This window comes from Rhinoderma darwinii, chromosome 2 (genome assembly GCF_050947455.1).
Source record: "Rhinoderma darwinii isolate aRhiDar2 chromosome 2, aRhiDar2.hap1, whole genome shotgun sequence".
Taxonomy (NCBI): domain Eukaryota; kingdom Metazoa; phylum Chordata; class Amphibia; order Anura; family Rhinodermatidae; genus Rhinoderma; species Rhinoderma darwinii.
The window spans coordinates 189989281-190009334 of NC_134688.1; the positions used below are offsets into that span (position 1 = coordinate 189989281).

Below are 20054 nucleotides of genomic sequence, written 5' to 3' on the forward strand. Positions count from 1 at the left end.
TGCTCACATATCGCAGTCAATTTGCATTTTTTTGCAGTCATTTTCACAACATTCAAGCAAAATCGTTGCAAAAGACGGGATTTGACCATGATGTGAAGACACCCTCCCCTGTCCACTAACTGCTCTTCTATTTTCCTCCCCTCATTGTCTTTAGCTGATCCTACTCACCCCTTTTATGATGTTGATGGCATCTGGGTACATCTCTGCTGGAAAACAAGGGTCTTCCTCTTGCAGTGATAGATTGTACTGCATCCTTGTCCCATAGCCGTAAAATGGCTGTTCACCTGTTATCATCATAAATAAGGTGACACCAAAGGCAAAGGAATCCACCAGATGGTTGTAAGGTTCCCGGTTCATCATCTGTAAGAACATTAGATTAGAGATCATGTAATTGCGGTGAGTGGATGTACACACAGTAATATATTAGATAATTATTTGTTATTTTCCTATAATGAATGCTCCTTACCTCTGGGGCGATGTATCCCACTGTCCCTGCATTGCCTGTCTGCATGTCCTCCCCAAATGCGCTGATGGCAGATAATCCAAAATCAGCAATTCTAAGGTGTCCGATGTTGTCTAGGAGCACATTGCCAGGCTTTATGTCACTGGAGAGAGAAACATTGTTGTGGCAGTTTATAACATTTATTTTGATAATTAGAGCTCTAGGTTACAAAGTTCTTATCCACAAATAGAGAAATATATTCCCCTGTTTTCCTTCTTTAGCCTGTCTTATAACATAGCTGCTTACCGGTGGATGATGCCGTGTTCATGCAGGAACTGGAGTCCGCAGACCATTTCTGATGCAAAGAATCTGTGAAGTAAAGGAGGGAGTTAGTTGATCAGTGGTCACATTCATGATCCTACACAGAACGTACAATGATGAAACAGAAATTTACCTTGTCATATCCATATTAAGAGGCAGTTTTCCTGCCATGAAATGGTGCAGGTCTCCTCCGGCCATATAATCCATAACAATCAAGAAATATTTTGGTGTCTCCAAAGATGCCCGCAGGTAGGTCAGGAAGCGACAACCGATGGCCAATTCCATGATCTCAAGTTCTACTGAGATTTGGGCCTTCATGCGCTTTTTCTCCATAATTTTGACTGCCAGTAGCTCTTCGGTGTCACGATCTTGTGACAGGACAACCTGGAGAAGACACAAGATGGATCAGACCAGACACAGTGATTAATAGTATTACATCCCAGTTACTCAGAAATTATGTACTTCTCCAGCTGCTTATTTATTTTGGTTGGGACATTGATGATCTCTGAGTATCTTGAAATATGTACTGGTCACTTACCTTTCCATAGCCTCCCTTTCCAAGCTCTCTTAGGAAATGGAGATCATCAGGGTCAATAGATGACTTTGTGATGATACGTCCAGAGGATTGGGAAAGACTTTCTCCTTCTGGCATGTCCCAGATGTTTGAGCCCTCGGCTGGCATGTCCCAGATATTTGAGTCCTCGGCTGGCATGTCCCAGATATTTGACCCCTCTGCTGGCATGTCCCAGATGTTAGAGCGCTTGGCTGGCATATCCAAGATGTTAGAATGCTCGGTTGATAGGTTCCAGATGTTAGAGCCTTTGGCTGCCATGAGCCAGCTATTAGGGCATGGCTTAAGGCTTTCACCTACTGAGGTTATAAACACATCATTAACTCCTTAATGCCACTGGTATTTTAAATCTTAAAGGAGTATTCCCAGAATCAATAATTATCACCTTTCCACAGGATAGGTAATAATTGTCTAATGGCTGGGGGCCTCACCACCGGGACCCCCAATGATCGCAAGTACAGGGATCCTAAACCCCCTGTACCTCGTAACCCGAACCCCCTGTACCTCATAACTGCTTGACCACAGTGAGGAGGACATTAAATTAAACGTCAGTCGAGCGTGCGCGGTGCCGTTCTATTTTCATCAGTCCCATAGACATTGATAAGAGCAGCGGGCGCATGCTTGACTGCTGCTCCATTCAAGTCCCTCCTCGCTGCAGGGGTATGCAGTGAAGAGGATCAAGGGGTTCGGGATCACCTTTCTCACAATCGGTGGAGGTCCCAGCAGTGGATCCCCTAGCGATCAAACAATTATCACCTATCCTGTGGATAGGTCATAATTGTCGACTCTGGGAATGCCCCTTTAATGACGAGAGCAACATTCTAAAGGATTTTTTCTTATACACATGTATACAAGCTTGCTTTTTGTGGAATAAGTTGTATTTTTCAATAGCACCATTCTGGGTTACATATAACTTTTTGATTAACTTTTATTAACTCTTGCTGAGGGGAATAGAAAAAAACAACGCCATTGTTTATTTGCGTTATAAATTTTGCGTCGTTCTTTGCATCGCTGTGCCTGCGCCATCCGCTGGACTTAACTCTACGACCATTTGCGAGAAGGCACTGCTAAAATGGACATACAGTTACTTCCAAATGCGGGAAGGGATTAAATAAAATTTGAGGATAGTTAAAAAATATTATTGACCGAATGAAGAATAAAAATAGTGCAATGGAAAAGTGGAGTAAGGTATACTGGTAGTATATTCAAGAAAAATACTAATAGAAAAAGAAAGACACCTCCAGCTCACCTTTGTAGTGTATCTGATTTTGAGAAATCATGCACGGGTCCTCGTGTCGGCACACGTTGAGTAGACAGAACTAGGAGAAGCAGGGTTGGATCCAGCACGAAGCATAAGATAAAATGGAAAGGAATTTCCAAGTTTAATGGGCCAATAATTTGGCTAGTTAAAAATCAGGATCTGGGTACACAGCGTGACATCCTGTTAGTGTAAGGAAAAATTGTGATGATGGTTGAAAGCCTACGCGTTTCAGACGCTACAAGCGTCCTTAATCATGGCTGAAGCTGACTGACTGAAGTAAGGAGACTGCCATATATACTTCTGTTTACATGTGTTGGTCATTAGCCCTAATTATATTGCCGTGTGTTTGGTTCGTAGCACTATCGGTAAGTAACCCTGTTCTTAGATGTTGATACATTAACGATAAAGTTTAAATGGAAATAAATTCGGATATTCAGAAAAGGTCAACTATTTAAGAGTGGTGTGATCATTCAGACTTAGTTCTATGTATAGCTGTCATGATCGTATTTGCTGGAACTGTCATTCTGAACGATGTCCGGGTTAGAGGGTCAGTAGTAACCTTGCTTGCGTTCCACAGGGCATAGCAACGCTGGACCGCATTTACCGGAAGCTGCATCGCCAGCGGCGAAGAGTCAAGAAGAACCCTGCAGTCCGATCGTGAGTAGAAAATGTATATATATAAAAGTATAAATGTGCATTAACTGAGTAGATACTATAAATTTTTTTGAATTTATAACTTGGTTGGTAATGTTATTATGCAGATGCAAGCTACGGGCGATCTGTTTATTACAACAGATTTCTGCTTGATTTTTGTACTTGAAGTAAAAAAATTTATATATAAAATACATATAGATTTTTGGTCAAGCGTATTGATTCATGGATTTGTCAAAAGCAAATGAGGATTTATGTATATGTATACATGCTTGATTAGAACAGTCAGCTATGGGTATGGAATTCTTATGATGAAGTAAAAGCGGAACATATATGTGAAAAATGGAACAGAGAGTGAGAAAACAAACGAACAACTTTAGTGACGAAATTTGAAAGGAATTAAAACTTTGAGTGTTTAGACATAGTGACTTTAAAACGATGTGACGTGTAATAAGCACATAACATACACGCCACATGTTTAAAAGGATGTGAACTTTGACAGAAGTACATTATCCGTAAATGGACAAATATTGCATTAAATTTGTCGAAAAATAGTAGTTGAATAGGACTATTTTATACGTGCCAGTAAGTTATTCATATCCCATTGGGAATATATAAATTTTGTTGATATTAGAAAAAAGAGAGACATGTATCCATATTGTGGCTCTGTTATATCAACGCAAGATGTAGTAATAATTTAAAATTCATATAAATGAATATATAATTTAGATGATATGGATCCTGCCATAGTTGTTACAGATTTGATCCCAGAACTGTGATCGACTTTTTAGTAGTGGAGATTTAAGTCATGTCTAATATTAAGGCCATTGGGAGAACGTGTGTTCAATTTAAAAATCCAGTGAGCCTCACGTTGATAGATTTTATATTGTAGGTCCCCTCCTCTTTTTGGTAAATGGACTTTTTCAATAGCATAACATTTGAGGAAATTAGTTGTTCTGTTATGTTGGTATATAAAATGTTTGGCTGCATTGGACACATTGACAATATTCGGGTTACGGATATAACTTAAGTGTTCAAGTATTCTGGTTTTGAATTTTCTGCCAGTGCAGCCGACATATTTTAATTTACATTCTGAACACTCAATAATGTAAATGACTGCATTGGAGTTGCAGTTAATGTAATTTTTTACAGAAAATGTAAGTGTATCATCTGAATTGGAAAAGCTTTTACTAGGATAGGTGTAAGAGCAGGTTTTGCATGGGTGTTGCCCACATTTGAAAAAGCCTTTGCTTTCCAACCAAGTTGATTTGGTATCATTGGATGAAAAAATTGAAGGAGATAGTGAGCTGCCGAGTGATGGAGCCTTTCTAGCGACAATTCTAACTCCCTCTTGAAGAATAGAGCGTAGACTATCGTCTTCGAATAGAACTGGTAGGTATTTGTAAATTATACTTTTGATTTCAGGAAATCGATTACTTTGTTGTAATATTAAGGTGGGTACCTGGTGATCATGTTCTTTATTTTTCTTCTTATTGATATTAAATTCATTAAGGAGGTCGTTTCTTGATAGTTTAGATGTAACGTTAGTGGCCCTATTAAGAGACCACTTGGGGTAGCCTCGTTTGTGTAATCTAGAGCTTATTTGTTTCTGCTCGATGTTAAATTGTTTATTAGAACTACAATTTCTCCTAGCCCGATACATTTCTCCTATTGGAATGTTCATGATAGTTTTTTTTGCATGATTACTTTCTGCATGTAAGATGGTATTTGCAGACATGGGTTTTCGATGAGTATGTGATTCAATTATATCTCCTTCTGAGCCTTTTAATTCTAGGTCTAGGAAGACAATGTCAGATTTATTATGATTGTAAGTGAATCTGAGATTGTGAGGGTTGTTGTTTATATATTTCAAAAATTCTGGAATATTTTGAGCATTTCCTTTCCAAATAAACAGCAGATCATCAATATATCTTTTATACCATTCAATATGGTGTCCAAATGGGTTGTTAGTTGAAAAGATAGTATGTTCCTCCCACCAGGCCATAACTAAGTTGGCAATTGAGGGGGAGAATTTGGCTCCCATAGAGACCCCCTTGAGTTGTAGATAAAATGTGTCATTAAATAGAAAATAGTTATGAGTCATAAGAAAAGTTAATACTTCAAGGATGTACTTTTGAAAATTTCTCGTGTATGTGCTGTGGGTAGCTAAATGATACTCTAGTGCCATATGTGCGGTTTGATGAGGAATTGAGGTGTATAACGATATTACGTCACATGTAAGCCATGAATATTCATTTTTCCATACTTTATGTTGAAAGGAACACAACACATCTCGTGTATCTCTTAAAAATGCTGGGGTTTGTTGGGCTAGTGGCTGTAATAATGTGTCTAACCATTCCGATAATCTCTCCAAGATGGAACCGATACCCGAGACAATTGGGCGCATGGGTGGTGGTTTAGTTTATTTGTGAATTTTTGGTAGAGCATGGATTATTGGTGTAATTGGCTGTTCGATGTAGATATATTTAAGTTGTTTCTGGCCGATATGCCCATTGTTAAGACCTTCATTGAGGAGTTGTTTCATTTTCTTTTGGATGGTCTCTATGGGATTTTTTTCCAGCTTTTTGTAGGTTTGGTCATCCGATAAAAGATTTAATATAGATGTTTTGTAGTCAGATTTGTCCATGACAGCTACTCCTCCCCCTTTGTCGGCCATTTTGATTATAATATCTTTATTATTTTCAAGAGATTTTACTGCATTTTTGAGTCTTTTAGACAAGTTGGATTTGTACACAATCTGGTTGGTTTTATTGGATAGTGCTTGTAGTTCCTTTTCTAGCAACGTCTGGAAAATGTCCATGGAGTCGGTCCTTGATTTAGTAGGATAATAGTGAATGTTCGTTGTAGAAAAGTTGGATAGTTAATAGTATTGTTCTCCTGGTTGATGTTGTCTATTCGAAGGCTGTCCAGACATGAGATGGTTTGTAGTTCCTGAAAGGAAAATGTCAATGTGGATAGGTCTTTGTTGCTTTGCACAGATGTGGATGGATCTGTGGTGTCCATAGAGGTCACTGTGGGGTCCTGGTTTGGACTCGTGTTGATTTGATCGGTGATTGAAGAGGGCACTAGAGAGGTGGAGTTCTCCTGTGAAGCTCTATCGTTGCTAGATGTAAAGTCTGGCACTGTCTTGGTGTTTGTAGTTTGAGAATCAGATATAAGAAAATGACGTTTAACAGTGAGGTTTCTTATGAATTTATTAATATCAAGGATCGTATGGAAGATGTCGAAGTTGTTGGTCGGTGCAAAGTTTAAACCCAATGATAAAACTTCATTTTGTGCAGGCGTCAGTACCGTAGATGATAAATTGACTACGTTCGAGTTTGTGGTTGATATTTCTGTGATCGGAGGTGACGGCTCTGGTTTAGTTCCAGCCTTCCTATGTTTCCTGCCGCCCCTCCTTCTTCGTTTTTTGATAACGTGTACTGGTTTTCATTAGATCTCTGTGGGTACTTTGAACGAGTTCCATAATTTTCATCTTCAGAGAATCCCTCTGTTGATTCCGGCTCAGTGGAACTAAAGCTCACTCTATTTGATGAAACCCTGTATCTGTTTTGCCGTTGGTAATTTTGATTTTTTAGGATGGGTTTGGGTCTTGTACGGTTTGGATCCCTTCTGTTCCAATTGTACACTTGATTATTCTTATAGTCTCTTGTATCTCTTAAGAATTTGGTTTTTTTAGATTCTGCTAAGGACCGATCAAGTTTGTCTATAGAAGTTGAGTTTCTGGAATCAAGGAATGTGAGTTCAGGTGAGCTGGGAAGGTCATCTATCTTAGTTCTTATTTCACTTATTGTGACCTCCAGTTCCATTAGTTTTACTAAAAATACTCTTTGCCTTGTCAAAAGTATACACCACTTACAAATCAGTATCATTTAGAAGAAAAAGGAAGGGTAAAGCATGTGGGAAAGTTAAGCAAGGCTAAAATATAACTATTATTGCTTCAATTAAGATATCGCATGTTAGAGAAAAGAGAATGTATGTAAAAAAATAAAAAATAAAAAAAGGGCAAAAATATGGGCTATTTATTGTCTCTGCCCAGGGAAAAGTGGAGTTAAACAAAGAACCATATAGGGAAGGGGGGAGGGAGGAATCCACCAGCTCACCGTTTGTAGACTTTTGTTCGGATAGCGCTCGGATCTCCGCACGGCCAGCAGTCAAATAGCAGGAAAAAGAATCTGTGATCCAGCGCTTGTGCATGAATTAAAGGAATCAAGGTTCCAATTTTATTGTGTATCAAGTTTAAAACCATGACTCAAAGTGCAAAAGGGTGCATCCCATTTATATTTCGCCTACGCGTTTCAGACACGTGCAGTGTCCTTCCATGATGGACACTGAACGTGTCTGAAACGCGTAGGCGAAATATAAATGCGATACACCCTTTTGCACTTTGATTCATAGTTTTAAACTTGATACACAATAAAATTGGAACCTTGATTCCTTTTATTCATGCACAAGCGCTGGATCACAGTTTCTTTTTCCTGCTAAAGGTGTAGTTACCCTCATTGTATCTATTTATCTATATATGACTATGTAATGGGTGCAAATGCTCTCTACAATAAGGCCTACAATGTTCTCTATATAATAATAATATACAGAATTTATGAAACTTAGGGGAAGAGTTATATTTTATTTTTTATATCAGTTAAATCACATTATTATTATTATTATTATTACTATTACTATGTAGTTTAGAGAGTAAATAGTACTTTGTGATTGGATACTATAGAAGTGATAAATGTGTACAGGAATGAAAAATATACTGTACATGAAATATCAGTGATGAACAAGTATTTGTAGGAGCAATGCCTCAGTTCTATTCAAGTCAGACAGTAAAAAAAGAAACGGGATAGAGGCGAAAAAACCCAGATTGTAGACAATAGATTGTAATCTTGACACCCATAGAACATAGGATTAAAATGTAGGTGCAAATTATCTACATTTAAAATAAAATATTGAAATAAATCCCTATCCCATATATTATACGTCATGCTATGATACAGAACATTGACACTACAAGCCCCATCATCCACCTACAGGATAACTCTATTGCCCTGTTCCCATCTTACCCGGTGTATTGGCTGGAGAAACCATGCCGTTGTGTTGCTTAGATTGTCTGGATGCGGTGTTGATAGTTGATGGCCTGGACCATTTTGCACCATTTCCGTCCTCCACTGGGCTCAGATATCTGAGTCTCCTCCTACTCTGGAGAACACAGTCTCTGTTGTTCTTAATCCTCTTCTGGGTTTCCACTCTTTGGAGGTTTGGACTCTCTGAGCTTTCAGATCTGGGGTAAGTGATGCGTTTTGGTGTTTCATGGAGATCCTCTTCTGATTCTAAGTCTGCGCTGTTAATATTTCTGCATTGTTTCAGGATCTTCTCCTTGTTGATCCTCCGTCTTGCAGGGACCTGTTCTCTCATGTTATTTCTGGTGTTGAGAATGGTCTTCTGCAGTTGTTCATAGGCAGAGGTTGCACGGTCAGACACTTTGAGGTTCTCCATCTTCCTCTTCTCGGTGAGGATTGCATCTCTCTTGATCTTTCGTCCTCTCTCCCAATCTTTTCTTTTGGACACCACTTCTGAGGTGTCCATATCCATATCCAGTGGTTTCTGATTACCTTGTCCAACTGTGAACAAAGGTTCTGGATCTTCCACGATCCCTCTCCTCCTTCCAAGAATCCTTTCCTTTAGGATTCTTCTCCTTTCATTTTTTGAAGTCATTGTAGTTTTATAATGGCTTTGTTTATCACGAAACACAGAGCGAAACACCTCTCCTATAAGAGGGTCGCAGGAAGTAGTGATTTTTACTTAGTGGTTTGACCAGGATATGGAATGTGATGAAGTCATCACATCACTTATGACATATTTCTTGGTGACTGTGGTATCACAGTCCGGGAGTTCTACAAGGGCCTAGACATATCTCTGGTTGTGATGTCACAGTTCTGGTAATATACAAGTTATTAGTCATTTTATACTCTGTTTCTTTACATAGGAGCACAATTTAGATGGACACTAACTTTTCAGACAACTTGTTCTCATTTGATAGCAGCAGTAATAAGCATCAAAAGAGTAAATCACATTATATTAAAGCGTAGAAGACCCTTCAAAACTCTGTGTAAAGTCCTGGCCACTAGAGTTCTCACTTCCTCCTACTCTGCCATTTACCGCCTGTTGTGAAGGAAATTCCATGTCTATCAGCATATTTTTGATCCCTCCAGCGCAGATATTGATTGTAATTAGCACAGTTGTGTTGTTTGTGATGGCTTGTCATCCAGCATATCTATATGTAATGCCATGTCACCCACCTTTCCTAAATGTAATGCCTTGTCACTCTGCTTTCCTATATGAAATTCTGTCACCCAGTTTTCCTGTATGTAATGCTATGTTACCCAGCTTTCCTATATGTAATGCTATGTTACCCAGCTTTCCTATATGTAATGCTATGTCACTCAGCTTTCCTATATGTAATGCTATGTCACCCAGATTTCCTATATGTAATGCTACGTCACCCAGCTTTCCTGTATGTAATGCTGTCACCCACCTTTCCTATATGTAATGCTGTCACCCAGTTTTCCTATATTTAATGCCTTGTCACTCAGCTTTCCTATATGTAATGTCTTGTCATCCAGCTTTCCTATATGTAATGCTATGTCCCCAGCTTTCCTATATGTAATGCCATGTCCCCAGCTTTCCTATATGTAATGCCATGTCACCCACCTTTTCTATAAGTAATGCTGTCACCCAGCTTTCCTAAATGTAATCCTATGTCACCCACCTTTCCTAAATGTAATGCTATGTCACCCAGCTTTCCTATATGTAATGCCATTTCACCAAGCTGTCCTATATGTAATACTATGTCACCCAGCTTTCCTATATGTAATCTTATGTCACCCAGCTTTCCTATATGTAATCTTATGTCACCCAGCTTTCCTATATGTAATGTGTTGTCAGCCAGCTTTCCTATATGTAATGTGTTGTCAGCCAGCTTTCCTATATGTAATGTGTTGTCAGCCAGCTTTCCTATATGTAATCTTATGTCACCCAGCTTTCCTAAATGTAATGCCTTGTCACCCAGCTTTCCTATATGTAATGCTGTTACCCAGCTTTCCTATATGTAATGCTATGTTACCCAGCTTTCCTATATGTAATGCTATGTCACTCAGCTTTCCTATATGTAATGCTATGTCACCCAGATTTCCTATATGTAATGCTACGTCACCCAGCTTTCCTGTATGTAATACTGTCACCCACCTTTCCTATATGTAATGCTGTCACCCAGTTTTCCTATATTTAATGCCTTGTCACTCAGCTTTCCTATATGTAATGTCTTGTCATCCAGCTTTCCTATATGTAATGCTATGTCCCCAGCTTTCCTATATGTAATGCCATGTCACCCACCTTTTCTATAAGTAATGCTGTCACCCAGCTTTCCTATACGTAATGCTGTCACCCAGCTTTCCTATATGTAATCCTATGTCACCCACCTTTCCTAAATGTAATGCTATGTCACCCAGCTTTCCTATATGTAATGCCATTTCACCAAGCTGTCCTATATGTAATACTATGTCACCCAGCTTTCCTATATATAATCTTATGTCACCCAGCTTTCCTATATGTAATGTGTTGTCAGCCAGCTTTCCTATATGTAATGTGTTGTCAGCCAGCTTTCCTATATGTAATGTAATGCAACCCAGCTTTCCTATATGTAATAATGCCGTGTCACTCAGCTTTCCTATTTGTAATCTTATGTCACCCAGCTTTCCTATATGTAATGCTATGTCACCCAGCTTTCCTAAATGTAATGCCTTGTTACCCAGCTTTCCTATATGAAATTCTGTCACCCAGTTTTCCTGTATGTAATGCTATGTTACCCAGCTTTCCTATTTGTAATGCTATGTTACCCAGCTTTCCTATATGTAATGCTATGTCACTCAGCTTTCCTATATGTAATGCTATGCCACCCAGATTTCCTATATGTAATGCTACGTCACCCAGCTTTCCTGTATGTAATGCTGTCACCCACCTTTCCTATATGTAATGCTGTCACCCAGTTTTCCTATATTTAATGCCTTGTCACTCAGCTTTCCTATATGTAATGTCTTGTCATCCAGCTTTCCTATATGTAATGCTATGTCCCCAGCTTTCCTATATGTAATGCCATGTCCCCAGCTTTCCTATATGTAATGCCATGTCACCCACCTTTTCTATAAGTAATGCTGTCACCCAGGTTTCCTATATGTAATGCCTTGTTACCCAGCTTTCCTATGTGTAATTTTGTCACCCAGGTTTCCTATATGTAATGCTATGTCACTCAGCTTTCCTATATGTAATGCTGTCACCCAGCTTTCCTATATGTAATGCCTTGTCACCCAGCTTTCCTATATGTAATGCCTTGTCACTCAGCTTTCCTATATGTAATGCTGTCACCCAGCTATCCTATATGTAATGCCTTGTCACCCAGCTTTCCTATATGTAATGCCATTTCACCAAGCTGTCCTATATGTAATACTATGTCACCCAGCTTTCCTATATGTAATCTTATGTCACCCAGCTTTCCTATATGTAATGTGTTGTCAGCCAGCTTTCCTATATGTAATGTGTTGTCAGCCAGCTTTCCTATATGTAATGTGTTGTCAGCCAGCTTTCCTATATGTAATGTGTTGTCAGCCAGCTTTCCTATATGTAATGTGTTGTCAGCCAGCTTTCCTATATGTAATGTAATGCAACCCAGCTTTCCTATATGTAATAATGCCGTGTCACTCAGCTTTCCTATTTGTAATCTTATGTCACCCAGCTTTCCTGTATGTAATGCTATGTCACCCACCTTTCCTAAATGTAATGCCTTGTCACCCAGCTTTCCTATATGTAATGCTATGTTACCCAGCTTTCCTATATGTAATGCTATGTTACCCAGCTTTCCTATATGTAATGCTATGTCACCAAGATTTCCTATATGTAATGCTACGTCACCCAGCTTTCCTGTATGTAATGCTGTCACCCACCTTTCCTATATGTAATGCTGTCACCCAGTTTTCCTATATTTAATGCCTTGTCACTCAGCTTTCCTATATGTAATGTCTTGTCATCCAGCTTTCCTATATGTAATGCTATGTCCCCAGCTTTCCTATATGTAATGCCATGTCACCCACCTTTTCTATAAGTAATGCTGTCACCCAGCTTTCCTATACGTAATGCTGTCACCCAGCTTTCCTATATGTAATCCTATGTCACCCACCTTTCCTAAATGTAATGCTATGTCACCCAGCTTTCCTATATGTAATGCCATTTCACCAAGCTGTCCTATATGTAATACTATGTCACCCAGCTTTCCTATATGTAATGTGTTGTCAGCCAGCTTTCCTATATGTAATGTGTTGTCAGCCAGCTTTCCTATATGTAATGTGTTGTCAGCCAGCTTTCCTATATGTAATGTAATGCAACCCAGCTTTCCTATATGTAATAATGCCGTGTCACTCAGCTTTCCTATTTGTAATCTTATGTCACCCAGCTTTCCTATATGTAATGCTATGTCACCCAGCTTTCCTAAATGTAATGCCTTGTTACCCAGCTTTCCTATGTGTAATCTTATGTCACCAGCTTTCCTATATGTAATGCCATGTCACCCACCTTTTCTATAAGTAATGCTGTCACCCAGCTTTCCAATATGTAATCCTATGTCACCTACCTTTCCTAAATGTAATGCTGTGTCACCCAGCTTTCCTATATGTAATGCCATTTCACCCAGCTGTCCTATATGTAATGCTACGTCACCCAGCTTTCCTATATGTAATGTGTTGTCAGCCAGCTTTCCTATATGTAATGTAATGCAACCCAGCTTTCCTATATGTAATAATGCTGTGTCACTCAGCTTTCCTATTTGTAATCTTATGTCACCCAGCTTTCCTATATGTAATGCCTTGTTACCCAGCTTTCCTATGTGTAATTTTGTCACCCAGGTTTCCTATATGTAATGCTATGTCACTCAGCTTTCCTATATGTAATGCTGTCACCCAGCTTTCCTATATGTAATGCCTTGTCACCCAGCTTTCCTATATGTAATGCCTTGTCACTCAGCTTTCCTATATGTAATGCTGTCACCCAGCTATCCTATATGTAATGCCTTGTCACTCAGCTTTCCTATATGTAATGCTATGTTACCCAGCTTTTCTATATGTAATGCCATGTCACCCACCTTTCCCATATGTAATGCCTTGTCACCCAGCTTTCCTATAAGTAATGCCTTGTCACCATTGTTCCCTATAAGGTGCGCGACTGTGCGCACCTTCTACTGTCTGCCCGCTCACTAAACTTTAAAGCCCACGCACTATCACTGTCTATCGAGTCTATTTCACAGTTGTTTATTTCTGTTATGTGACTCACCATGGCTGTTTATTTACAATGTACTTCTGTATGGAATAGATGTTATGGCCAGTAGCCCACTCAGTATTTTCTTTACTGTGAGGACTTATATTTTAATCCATTTTTGATGCTATTAACTGTATTTTGTATTTTTATCATGTCTCAATAAAAACGATTTTATTTTGAAAATGTTTGGGTCATTTAACACTGATTTTCTGCATATGTGTTTAAACTATGACTTTGGTGTTTGACCAAATTATTTTATTGAGGCACTTTTTTAGTGTTATTGATATTGTACAGGCAGCATGTACATTCTTTTATATACAGTCACCTGTACAGTGCTCAAGTTGTATACATAAAGTTCAATGTAAGGTTGAACACAGAATACCCCTTATGGGTAAGCTGTATACATTTTTTTTTAATCACTCATGTCAGTCCCTATCCCACTGTAGCTCATAATCTAATTCCCATATAACAAAGGCACTCTAGGTCCAAATTCTTAAAAAATTGGGAAGCCCGGGAGGTCTCACCGTGGGTCCATTCTATTTTGTGTGAGGCCTAGAAATACCTGAGGATCGCATAGAGACCCATTGGGGCTGCATGTACTATTAGAGTTCTGTGTAAATGTAGCTTAGGGTATGTGCACATGATAACGACAATTACGGCTGAAATTACGGAGCTGTTTTCAGGACAAAACAGCTCCTGCATTTCAGACGTAATTGCTCGTACTCGCTTTTTGCGAGGCGTCAATTACGGCCGTAATTTGGAGCTGTTCTTCATTGAAGTCAATGAAAAACGGCTCAAATTACGTCCCAAGAAGTGTCCTGCACTTCTTTGACGACGCTGTTATTTTACATGCCGTCTTTTGACAGCGACGCGTAAAATGACAGGTCGTCGGCACAGTACGTCGGCAAACCCATTGAAATGAATGGGGAGATGTTTGCCGACGTATTTGAGCTGTGTTTTCAGGCGTAATTCGAGGCGTAAAACGCCTGGTTTACGCCTGAAAATAGGTCGTGTGAACCCAGCCTTAAGGCTACATGCAGACGAGCATGTCCGATTTGCGCACGTAAAAACTGCTGCATTTTTCCTACATTTCTTGTTCCTTGCCTACAGGCATCAGTGTACTTTGCGTGTGGCATGCGTTTTACACATCCATGCAAGCACTCTTTTTGTTAATATTTATTTTTCTGCTTTTCAATGTATTTGATAGGTGAAACACAAACAGTACACGGATGTCGTCCGTTTGCTGTCCGTGGTTTTCATGCACCTATAGACCTCAATGGGAGACTAGGTGGACCAATATAGGACATACAGGGAGTTTCATGCAATGGACACACACTGTGAGAAAAACAACGCATGTGTGAATGGCCCCATTGAATTACATGGGTCCGTGTGCTCGGAGTTATTTCATCGCACAGTACACGGACGAAGAACACTCTCGTCTGAATGAGCCCTAAGGGTATGTTCACATGGGCTATTTTCGGCTGAAAAATCGGAAGCAGAACACCTACAAACATCTGTCCATTGATTTCAATGGGAAATACGGCGTTCTTCTCCGACAGGGCGTTTTTTACGTGGCCGTTTTTCAAAACGGCCGCGAAAAAGAAGTGCATGCCACTTCTTGAGACGTTTTTGGAGCCGTTTTTGATAGACTATAGAAAAACAGCTCCAAAAACGTCCGTAAAAAAGCAGTGAAGAATGCGGGTTGCTAAAAAAAACGGCTGAAAATCAGGAGCTGTTTTCCTTTGAAAACAGCTCTGTATTTCAAACGTTTTTGGTTAAGTGTGTCAACATACCCTTAGGGTATGTTCACACGGCAGCGTCCGTTACGGCTGAAATTACAGGGCTGTTTTCAGGAGAAAACAGCTCCATAATTTCAGCCGTCATGGCATGTTGAGGTGCTTTTTCGCTGCGTCAATTACGGACGTAAATGGAGCTGTTTTTCCATGGAGTCAATGGAAAACGGCTCCATTTAACATCTGAAGAAGTGACAGGCACTTCTTTGACGCGGGCGTCTATTTACGCCCCGCCTTTTGACAGCGGGGCGTAAAAAAAATGACCGTCGGAAAAGAACATCGCAGATGTTTGCCCACGCTATCGAGCCGCATTTTTGGACGTAAATCGAGGCGGAAAACGCCCGAATTACGTCCGTAAATAAGCCGTGTGAACATACCCTAAGAGTTACCAACAAAGTTTTTTCAAAAAGATTATTAGAGAATTCTGGGTTACTCCTAACATGGCCACCATCAAGGCAGTACTACTAGTACTCCCGTCAGGGGCCGGCCACATGGCTGAAGAAAAGGGGCCCGCCGGGCTGTCGTCACCGCCCCCCCCTGCGACGCTCGCGGCCCCCCCCCCTGCATACCTGTTGCTTTACGATCTGGACGGGGAAGATGCAGCATGTAAGCAGAAGCTCCATGTGGAGATCCCACCCCCCAGCCAGCTCCTCTACACAGCCGACCGGACCTGCAGGCTGGTGAGTTTTTTTCCCCTTACCCTCTCCATCCTGCTTCCCAATCCTCCTGACCCCACTTGTAGAATATATAAAGTATGTTAAAACTTTTTGTGTTTTTTTACGTTTTCCAAACATTTTTTTGCCGCGATTATATAAAAATCGCACCAAAATCGCGTGATTTTTGCCGCGATTACGAAAATTTCCACAATCGGCTGTTAACAATGGTTGTTATAGCAGCCTGGGGGCCTAATGAAAGACCCCAGGTCTGCCATCTTTGTATTCCTTTGAAGTTCTGCCTCCGGCAGGGCTTCAGATGAGACTGTCAGTATCACGAGATACTGCAATACATTAGTATTGCAGTATATCATGCAGTGGATGTTCATTGCAGTGGATCGCTGCTTCAAGTCCCCTAGGGGGACTAATAAAAAAGTAAAAAACAGTTAAATAAAGGTTTTTTTTACATTCCAAAAAAAGAGTTATGGCTCTCAGAATATGGCGACACAAAATACTTTTTTAATTTAGCAAATCGTTTTATTTTTTTTAAAATGGTAAAACATAAAACAAAACATATAAATTTGGTATCGCCGTAATCGTATCAACCTGTAGAATAAGGTGAATATGTAGATTTAACCGCCTGATGGATGCCGTAAAAACAAAACCCCCCAAAAAATGGCGCAATCTCTGTTTTTTGCCCATTTCACCCCACCAATTTTTTTTTTTCAGCTTCCCAGTACATTATGCGGTACAATAAATGGTGCCATGAAAAACTACAACTTGTTCCAAAGAAAACAAGCCCTCATATGGCTATATAGACGGAAAAATAAAAAAATATATAGATTTTGGATAGTGGGGAGGAAAAAACAAAAGTGAAAATCCGAAAACTGGCTGAGGGGGGAAGGGGTTAAATGACTATTATGTTGCAGAATTGTAACGTAGTTCATCCTCTACAATGTAAAGGGTTAATTTGCTGTGAATCCCCAGCAAATTCTGTAACGCACACATTGAGGAATTTGGTGCACAAAATCCACATCAAAACCGCAGGTAAAATCTGCACCTAATAGTGCGTTTTTTTATACGTTTTTAGGTGCGTTTTTTACATTTTGAGTGCTTCCATGTGCTGCGCGTGATTTTCACGCACCCATTGACCAATGGGTGCGTGATGCGCGAAAAACGCCCAAGTATACGACATGTCGTGAGTTTTTTTTACGCAGCGGACACACGCTGCGTGAAAATCACGGAATGTCTGAATGGCCCCATTGACTAACATAGGTCCGTGCGAGGCACGTGATTTTCGCGCACGTATCACAGACGTTAAACACGTTCATGTGAATAAGGCCTAAGGCCCCATTTACACATGTTGGATTTGATACGGATACCGATGACATGCCGATGATTCTGCATCCCATGCTTATGAGGATTCTGCAACCCAGTTCACATGCTGCGAAAAATTTTCCACGTGTAGTTTTGTCCGCACCATGAAAATAAATCCACCACAGCAATAAGTAGCGTGCGACTTATTTTGCATGGAAAAGCCGAGGATAAGCAGCTCTGAATGACAATGGGACTTAGGCCTTGTTCACGCAGTTTTTTGCAGGCAGAAAAATCTGCCTCGAAATTTCTTCAGGCTTTCTCTGCCCCACATTGATGTCAATGGCAGGTCAGGACGGAAATGCCCGAAGAAAGGGGATGTCGCTTCTTTTTCTCACAAGCGTTTTTTTCCGCTCGTGGAAAAAAAACGCCTTGGCCTCCCATTGAAATCAATAGGCGCGATTTCGGCTGTTTTTTGCCGCAGTTTCCAACACGGTTTCCACTGCAAAAAATGCTGCAAAAGAACTCTGTGTGAACAGGGCCTTATTCTTGTGCGGATCTGCTATACGCTTGTGGCCCATCTGCGTCAGAAATCAAAGGGAAAGCCTCCGATTTTTGCTGTGGAAAAACACATTGAACTTTAATGACAACGTAAGAATGGAGCATTAGTTCTCCTTACATCCTCACAGGCGCTTCCCCCTCCCTTAAAGTGTAGCTAAACAATTGACAAACTTCTGACATGGCATAGTGACATGTCAGAAGTTTGGATTGGTGGGGGTCCGAGCATGGAGACCCCCACCAATCGCTACAACGAAGCAGCTGAAGTGCTCGTGCGAGTGCTCAGCTGCTTCGTGTCTGTTCGGCTTTTTCCGGAAAGCCGATGTATCGTGTACGGACTCATAGACTTTCTATTGAGTCCGTACACCGATACATTTATTTCCGGAAAAAGCCGAACAGACACGAAGCAGCTGAGCACTCACACAAGCACTTCAGCTGCTTCATTCTAGCGATTGGTGGGGGTCTCCGTGCTCGGACCCCCACCAATCCAAACCTCTGACATGTCACTATGACATGTCAGAAGTTTGTCGAACGTTTAGCTACACTTTAAGGCTCCCTTCACATCGTGTTGTTGCCCTAAGTTTATCATGTACGTCAGGAAATCTCACGTACACTATAAATAACGTAGACGATAATTCACAGGGCTCCATTATGTCCTTTTAGCCTCCGTCGGGCTGGTGGACGTCGATATGCCTTATTTTTGAAGGATGGAGTAGCGTAGTAGACTTTGCTATTCCGGAGTCCCCAAGCAGAACATCACAAGTGCTCCAGCCGTGGACTTTATCCCTGGGAAAGCTCCTGACATCACTGTCCATATATGTAAAGTGACGTCAGGGGATTCTCCAGGGCCGGAATCCCTGACCAGAGTGTTGCTGACGCTCCGGCCATGTACTCAGGCTTTGCAAAGCTTCGGACGTCACTTTACGTATATGGACATCTGGAACAGAGTCATAGTCCCTGGGCAGAGCGCTAGTAGAAGGCTCCAGCCCTGTTCATGGACAGTGACTTCAGTTATGTCTCCAGGGCCATTCCCCAGGCGACGTATCCCACTATATGCCCTACAGTGCGATACGTTTTGGCTAAATAGATCAAAATCAAGATCATTAACCGGTCACTGCCGGCTCCATGGTTTCCTTCACTGTAATTGACATCAGCACCAAAATCAGTTAATGCGTATAACATACAAACGTGAGTGCCACACTTTCTGTTGCCCACCCCCGGTAATGAAGGGGGGGCCCAGACATCTTGGCTGTATTGGGCCCAGAAATTCCTGATGGTGGCCCTGATTCCTAATAAGTGAGCATACGATAACGCATGCTGTGTTTTATAAATAAAAATAATAAAAATTGCAAGCTCTAAAAACAGCATGATTTTATACTATACCCCAGAATGCATCATCTGGCAGCTAGGGTAAATTAGCACAGTTGAACATTTGAGCTCATAGTCAGAACGTAAGTAACAGAACTCGAATTTGATAATAAAACAAAACAAAAAAACCTAGAAGCATAAACAGGAATATATATAAAAAATAATAATTAAAAAAAAAAATCTTCCCTTTGACGAAAATTGTGTTTATCGGGCTCTGTTCACATTTGCGTTTCTATGGGCGGTTACAGTATTTTTGATGCAAGAATAGTGCAGTTTGCAGAGCTAGTCTTCCAGTAAAAATACCAGAACCGAAACCCGAGAGCCCTGATTATAAGTCGTTATCAAAACATTTTTTATTAGAAAATAAACAAAGCAGATAAAACATTACACAAAATTGCAAAAGTTGGCACATAGTGCAATACAAGAAAGTCAAATTGTAAGAAATATTACAAAAACATATGAGTAATGGTAGGAGGTAGCCTCCTAAACATCAAATCAATAAATGTACTCCAGTAGCATAGGTACTGCAGGCTAGGTACGTTTCAGAGCAAGAAAGGTCCCCCCATAAATTATCAGATTGGCAACTCCAAAATATATATCAACAACACAGAAAAAAGAGTTTGTAGCCAAACGTATATGTAAAATAAATATTTTATTAACATATATTAACAAACAATTAAAAAAGAATTAATGAAAGGACAAGACCCTAGTAAAAAGGTTAGGAACGATTACTAATATT

General features: G+C 40.3%; 1 long non-coding RNA gene across 1 annotated transcript; it reads right to left on the reverse strand.

Annotated features, from left to right (window-relative positions):
* Window positions 1-563: 563 nt before the first annotated feature.
* On the reverse strand, window positions 564-963 carry LOC142740907 (uncharacterized). Its single transcript, XR_012880915.1, has 3 exons — window positions 897-963; window positions 749-811; window positions 564-605 (listed from the first exon to the last, which is right to left on the reverse strand). It is a non-coding gene; the product is annotated as an uncharacterized LOC142740907 (long non-coding RNA).
* Window positions 964-20054: the final 19091 nt, after the last annotated feature.